Source organism: Cherax quadricarinatus, chromosome 8 (assembly GCF_038502225.1).
Source record: "Cherax quadricarinatus isolate ZL_2023a chromosome 8, ASM3850222v1, whole genome shotgun sequence".
NCBI lineage: Eukaryota > Metazoa > Arthropoda > Malacostraca > Decapoda > Parastacidae > Cherax > Cherax quadricarinatus.
The window spans coordinates 63664071-63672084 of record NC_091299.1 but is presented as its reverse complement, the minus strand read 5'-3'; the positions used below and the strand labels follow the sequence as shown (position 1 = coordinate 63672084).

At 40.1% G+C, this 8014-nt stretch overlaps 1 long non-coding RNA gene across 1 annotated transcript; it reads right to left on the bottom strand.

Moving 5' to 3' along the window:
* Positions 1 to 1357: 1357 nt before the first annotated feature.
* Positions 1358 to 5154, bottom strand: LOC138852446 (uncharacterized). Its single transcript, XR_011391758.1, has 4 exons — positions 4876 to 5154; positions 4207 to 4509; positions 3868 to 4004; positions 1358 to 1860 (listed from the first exon to the last, which is right to left on the bottom strand). It is a non-coding gene; the product is annotated as an uncharacterized lncRNA (long non-coding RNA).
* Positions 5155 to 8014: the final 2860 nt, after the last annotated feature.

Here is an 8014-nt window from a genome sequence, read left to right as displayed (position 1 = left end):
TGTTTTATTTTGTTCTGTGTTAGAGCTGCGAAATTTATTGCATTCAAAATATTGGTAACTTGTAGTGTTCAAATCTCAGTCTTGTTCAAAATATTGGTAACTTGTAGTGTTCATATCTCAGTCTTGTTCAAAATATTGGTAACTTGTAGTGTTCATATCTCAGTCTTGTTCAAAATATTGGTAACTTGTAGTGTTCATATCTCAGTCTTGTTCAAAATATTGGTAACTTGTAGTGTTCACACCTCAGTCTTGTTCAAAATATTGGTAACTTGTAGTGTTCATATCTCAGTCTTGTTCAAAATATTGGTAACTTGTAGTGTTCAAATCTCAGTCTTGTTCAAAATATTGGTAACTTGTAGTGTTCATATCTCAGTCTTGTTCAAAATATTGGTCAAGGATTAAATTTTGTACCATTCAAAAAATCTTCTCAAATTTGACATTCAGGATTATCGTTAACTTGGTTTGACCTAATATATTAGGATTTCAGTATTGGATCATTCTAAATTAGCTTCTGGCAAGACAGTGATGGAGGGAATGATGGTGAAAGTGTCTCTTCTTTTCTGGGTCACCCTACCTTGATGGGATAATTCTGAAGTCACCGGACAGTAAGACGACAAATTCAAGGGAAGCAAGCACATGCCACAGTTTTTAGCGAGCTAAAGATTAGAAAATAGCAAGATAGTCCTATCATCTCGTAGCCACGACTATCCTAGCAAGCGAACATCACTCAATTCTTGAATCTTAGTTAAAAATAAAGTATATACCTAGGAGTGTTGTTGTTGGTCAGCACACGACCACAGTGCTTGCCACATCAGGGTTTATGCAATAAGGCAGAAAGTTCGGATACAATCGTAAATGATACTTTTTTGTTGATATTAAGGTTTACCCAGAGAAATGATGTGCAGAATTTGTCGTTGAACAATAGCATAACTAGAGTACGTCGATTAGTGTAGCGGTGGATGATAGCACAGTGTGGATGTATAATAATATTTGTATTTACTACCAGTACATGTACAAGGTATACAGACCATAGCTGACATCAATGACATACTACTATATAGAAAGCCACTTGTTATGCTGAGCATTTCCCGTAAATTAGGTCAGTTTTGTCCCAGGATGCGACCCACACCAGTCCACTAACACCCACGTACCCATTTTACTGATGGGTGAAAATAGACAACCGGTGTATGGAAACACGTCCGATGTTTCCACCCCTTCGCCGGGAATCGAACCCGGACCCTCACCGTATGAAGCGAGAGCTTGTTACCACCAGGCCACGGGGCACCTAAACGGCCTTTAAGACTCTCAAAGGGTATTGAAAGGACTATTCCTCCTTATGAAAATGAAACAGAATAAATTATAGCAAAAAGTAAACATGGTTTAAAACTCACAGTTTTATTGTAAATAAAATTATAATTATATAAGAGGTAAAGCATAAAATTTTCCAAACTAAAGCAAATAATGAAAAATAAAATCCAAATTAATACAATGAAGTGTATGTAATATGTACAGTGGACAGATGGAAAATCGACGTGCCGGTGAACATGGCAAGTAACTCTCGGGACTGACGATGTGTGAATGAGAAGTGAGACGAGGTAGTCGTGGGTGGACAGACTGGTATAAAACTCAGCCTTAGACAGTAGAGACGCCAGTTGTTTTACTGATGGAAGGTGTTGGGCTTGTGTACTCGATGGGGCTTTGTTGCAGGGCTTTGAAGACAGATGTTTAGTGGCGAAGGTCGAGGCGACACACTGCTGTGTTCAGTTAAAGATGAGGACTTTAAATTTCTGATCTACTTAATAGATCAAACTGCCCCACCTTGTCTTGCCAGTGTCGAGTAACCCAGTTCGATCAACAAGGCTAAAAAGATATAAAAAGTTAAGAAACCCGGACAGGAAGTCACTCACATGATAGAAAACATTTAAAAGAAATGGTGAGGTCTAAGAAAATTTGCACTGAAATATGTTAGTCAAATCAGGTCTGGTTAAATTAACAAAAAAAGAAATCATAAAACAAAATGAGTGGAATTTTATACTTAGACTTGATGGGAGCAGAAAGTCAAGTGATGTGAAGTCGCCAGGAGGGTCCCCATGTTAACTCTCGCCGGGTGGAGATGAGGATGTAGAGAGGCAATTATGCGCTCCCAGTTCCCAACAAGCATTCCAACATTTACACTGCCATCACCACCACTCACTCATGCTTCCATTCTCATCTGACGAGCTTTTCCTCACACTTCCCCATACCAAGACTTATACTCAAGGAATATAAAGAAACAGAGCGAGGAAAAAGTTCTAAGGGAAAATCGTTTACAGAGAAAATTAATGTTTCTAATGACTTTCACGACTTAGCCAATCGAAGAACCAATGATATAAACTATGAGAAACTTTAAAGCCTGGAGGGCCAATGTCCACCTCAAGAGGCGAATATTGGTTCCCGTAAATGTTTCCAGGTATACCAGTGGTTTTTCATCTTTTTCCAAAATAAATTCCTTTCCCAACAGGTAAAATTTAAGTTTCGTAATACCCCACAAAAGGGCTAAACATTCGTTTTCTATGGTAGAATACCTCTGTTCAGTAGGAAGGAGTTCTCAACATAGAAAACGTACGGGAAGTGGGGTACCTTCACGATACTGCAACAGCACAGTAACTAATCCGGTATTAGAGGCATCTATCCTTGGTGTTCAGAATCTTAAGAATTTACTTATCGAGTAAAATTTTTCCCGGACTTCCTGAGATTTCTAGCGGTTCCCTCACGAACTTAGTCTGACAATACTTCAGTAAGATCTTACAGATCTGGATATAAATTTGGCACAAAAATTTACCGAGTATAAGAAACTGTACATAAGTTTTAGTTCTGGGGAACTTAAACTCGAGTAAAGCCTGAAGAGGATGTAATGCATTATTTGACTGAATAAAACCGAGATAATGAATTTGCTTAAACCCAAGAAAGCATTTCTTAGGCTTGGCAGTGAGGGTTATGTGAGCGGAGTCTAAGCAAGATTGATGTTGTAATAATGTTGGTAGAATTACCGACAATATGTAAAGTAAAAGGACACAAGTACAACTAATGTGACATTTATTGTGGCAACGTTTCGCTCTCCAGGAGCTTTGTCAAGCCGTTACGGCTTTGTCAAGCCATAACGGCTTGATAAAGCTCCTGGAGAGCGAAACGTTGCAACAATAAAAATGTCACATTAGTTGTACTTGTGTCCTTTTACTTTACAAGACTGATGTTGAAAGTTAAGACACCTGTGCAACATCTGGGTATCTTTATTGTAGACGTTTCGCCTTCCAGTGGCTTTATCAGTACAGATTCTAGGACATAATTAGAAGACAGTAGAACTATATGCAAAAGATGAGGTAATCAGTCCCTCAGCCTTGGAGTTGGTGTTGAGAGCATCGTGGTGGTGAAGATTATGAAGCAAAGGCAAGGAGACTGGCGGTTATATGGGTAGGATCTACTTCCACTGGGGAATCCCACCTACCAGTGATCATCCCCTCGTCTGCTACACGTCCCTATCCACTGACGCCTATATAAGCTCCAGTCTCCTTGCCATTGCTTCAGAATCTCCACCACCGCGGTGCTCTCCACACCAACTCCAAGGCTGAGGAACTGATTACCTCATCTTCTGTATATAGTTCTACTGTCTTCTAATTATGTCCTAGAATCTGTATTGATAAAACCACTGGATGGCGAAACGTCTACAGTAAAGATAACCAGATGTTGCACATGTGTCTTAACTTTCATCTTGTCGGTATTGTGTGCCTTTCTCGCACAAGACTGATGATAAAGTCTAAATGTGGTTCTCCCAGTTGGAGGGCATTACGTAAATATTGTTAAAGTAGACAGAAACTTTAGACATATTACCCAGGACTTTCCTCATTAGTCTTACGTAAGTTGCATAGTTCTGTAGTGCATCAGTCCTCGGTGTGTCGGGAAAGCTGTGTATTGTAGGAACGAGGGATGCAACATGACCTGGTGGCACACCTGTCTGATATCTGGTTCTGAAAAGAAAGTTTTTGAAATCTATATAGATTACTATCAATAATAGGCATATGCTCAGTATCCCATCGAGTGATAGCATTAAACTCTCTAAAATCAATAGGTAGTCTATATGATTTATCCGATTTTTTAAATAATTACTACAGGCTAGCAAAATGCTGGTGCTAATGGTTCAGTTGTTTTTAATTCACATAACATGCCTACCTCTCTTTCGAAAAATCCATAAGATGTTCAGAGACAGGATACAGGTTCCTTATGATAGGGTTGTCTGTGGTTAAATCAATTTTATGGACCACTGTAGAGGTGGCACCAGGACGATCAATGAAAACATCAGAAAATTTCTAAACATTGCAGTAGTTCCCATTTCTTCTTATCTAGTAACGGACTGACATTCAGGGCAGTGTTGGCAGGGTATTCTGAAGTAACACCGTCATTTACGTCATCGACATCTTCCAAGCTGGTTGAGTCAGTTATGTAAACATTGCGATAATCGTCGTCTTCGGTATCCTGATAGTGTAGAAAAACAATATCAAAATTATTTACACAGCATTTCTTCTGAAATAATTCTTCAGAATGTTTATGAAATAAAGCTTAGGTTCCCTCCTCGACATCCGGGAGGTAATCAACCCTCCCACAAATCTTCAAAACTATGTGGACCATTCCAAGTAACTATTATTATGATCGAAAAGAAGCGCTAAACCTCCAAGTAACTAATAATTTGTTTGATTTTACTGGAAGTAATACAAGAACTCCATCACCTACGTTAAACTTATGACTTTTAGTATCAAAATATAATGTCACTGGGGACTTCCCTCATGGCAAACAAAACACAGAGTAAATAACAGTGTCACTTTTAGGTTTAAGGGAACACACCTTCTTTAAAATGGACTTTAGAATAGAGTGCTGGCACTCAATGTTCCCGTTACAGTTGGGGTGACAGGGTGTGGTAAAGAGAGGTTTCACCCCTAGAAGTTGATAAAGGTGGTGCATAAGGTCTAAGGTGAACTGTGTTCCACGGTCCGTCAAGATCTCTCTGGGGATGCCAACACTGGAGAAGATAAACAAGAGGGCTTCAGCTACCTCTGTGGTGGTGATGGATTTTAAAGATCGAACTTCAGGGAAACAAGAAGCATAATCTACTAATGTTAAGATGTATTTGTCCACCAGACGAACGTGGGGATAGGGGACCAACAGTGTCTACCCACCTTTTCGAATGGCACCGTAATGATAAGCATTTTTACTATAGGTACTCGCCGGGTACCCCGGGATGATCTACAACACTTAGAAACATAGGAGGACATTCCTGACCAGTAATAGGATTCCTTAATTTTAATCCAAGTTTCATGGTGAGAAAAGTGTCGGGCCACTGGAAGGTCTTGGGCCAGTTTCAAGACTGTATCCCGGCAGTGACTTGGAACAACTAATATAGAATAGTCTACCTCATCTGACTCGGTTTTAAAAACACATCTACGGAGAATGCAATTTATATATTAAAATTTGTAAGACATGTTTTTCCTTTGCATTAATTTATTGTTTATTCCTGAATTACGGCAATTATGAAGTGACTGACAATTATGTTGCAAATTAACAAGATCATCCTTTAATATTTGCATGGGTTTGAAATCTACGAAAATCAAAGGATGTGTTCAGTCCATCAATCTTGTAGAATGTACAGAACAGGGCCGTAGACGTGGTTTATATACCGTAGTTAAGTGAGGCGAAGCAGGAGGAGGCGGGGTCATAGTGGTACCATCCACTAGTCTAAGTAGGTCTTTGTTCCAAGGTTGGAGTTTTGAAGAATTCTTTGTATCAAGATCCTATGATGCTGCAGTGTCTGACAAGGTTGATGGACTGAACACATCGACTCCAGGCTGAGGGACTGATTACCTCAAACTCCTCCTCTCCTTACACCTTTCTGCTTTGTATTGGACTGATGAAGCCACTATGTGACGAAACGTTTCCTCAATAAAGATTCATATGTTGCATGAGTGTCTCAACCTTCTACCGAGTAGGGTCATAGAGTCTAATACCTTGGGTAGCTTTGTAGAGAGATTGGATAAGTATATGAGTAGACCTTCTGCAGTGTTCCTCCATTCTTATGTTCTTATGTGGGATAGCGATGAAGAAGTTTCTTGGCAAATGGTTCAGCTAAGTTATAGAAGCCGTTGTTCTCGTTGAAGTTGTTGGATGTACAGATAAGTGATGATTCCAGGATTCTTCAGTATTGAGTGTTGTCTTCTCTGGCGATAGGTCTTGCTTTTCTGTAGTTGATTATATGGTTGTGTGAATTTCGGTGTTGAACACAGGGATTCCTCGAATCGTCAGATCTGCCTGCCTATTGGTGTTCTGAAATACATGTCTGGAGGTCTCTTGATGTTTCGCCCACGTGTAATTTGCTGCATTCATTACAAGGGATTATGTATACCCCTGCAGAGGATGGAAGCTTGTCCTGTCTATTACTGGCAATGTCCTTGATGGTGGTTGATGTGGAAGTAGATACTTGGAATGAGGTATTGGAAAAGATGTTGGAAACGTGTTTGGCAATGGAGTTGGTGGGGAGGACTATGTATCTCTTCTCGGCAGTGTCTTCTCTGGGTGTGTTGAAGATGTTTAATGCCCGTCGTCTGCAGTCTCTGATGAAGTGACGAGGATAGTGGAGTTTAGAAAATACTTGTTCAATTATAGTGCATTCTTCCTCAAGGAACTCATTGCTGCAGATTCTGAGTGCGCGCAGGAAAAAGCCTATAATTACACCACGTTTAGTTTTGGTGTCGTGGTGAGAGTAGAAGTGGAGAAGATCGTTTTGGTTTATAGGTTTTCGATAGACTTTAAAACGAAGTTCATGGTCAGCTTTGCAGAGAAGAACATCAAGGTAAGGGAGAGTGTTGTCGACTTCTTCTTCAAGTGTGAACTGGATTGAGGGCTCGACCTGGTTGTGCTTGTCTTGGAGAGCTTGAACGTTGAAGCGCCTGGGAGTTATGAGGAGAATGTCGTCAACATAACGGAGCCAGGTGACAGACGAAGGAATAATGGTAGAAAATCGCTCGGCTTCTAGATGTTCCATGTATAGGTTCGCCAGGACGGCACTGAGTGGCGAACCCATGGGTAGTCCAAAAGTCTGCTGAAAGAGGTGATTTTCGAAAGGGAAACACGTAAAGCCAACTCCTTCCTTAGTGCTTCCCTAACAACAAGCTCTGATAAATCCACCAACTCATGTCCAAGTCCCACTCAAATCTAACCCCTCTCACTCATGTATTTATTCAACCTAAACTTGAAACTACCCAAGGTCTTTGCCTCAATCACCCTACTAGGCAGACTGTTCCACTCATCAACTACCCTATTTCCAAAGCAATGCTTTCCTATATCCTTTCGAAATCTAAACTTATCTAATTTGAATCCATTATTGCGGGTTCTTTGTTGGTGGGATATCCTCAAGACATTATTTATATCTCATTTATTAATACCCATCTTCCACTTATACACTTCGATCATGTCTCCCCTCATTCTTCGTCTAACAAGTGAATGTAATTTAAGGGTCTTCACTCCTTCTTCATATGGAAGATTTCTAATGCTATGAATTAATTTTGTCATTCTTTGCTGAATATTTTCTAATGAATTTATATCCATTCTATAAAATGGAGACCAGAACTGAGCTACGTAATCTAGGTGAGGCCTTACTAATGATGTGTAAAGCTGCAGTATAACCGCTGGATTTCTGTTGCCTTATTACGTACACTTAGCCACTGCTGTCTTGGTTTAAGGTTGCTGCTCACCATAACCCCCAAGTTCTTTTCGCAATCTGTATAGCTAAGTTCTGCATCTACATTATTTAAGCTGATAGGTGCTAGGGTTATGACCATTCCTGAGCTTTAGAAGTCTGCATTTATCTACATCGAACAGTACTATACAAGCTTCTACAGTGACAACACTTCGCTCTACCCAGAGCGAAACGTTTTCATAGTAGAAAGCTCTGCTCCTGAGTCTTGTTCTCATGATCCTTTCGACTGCCAGC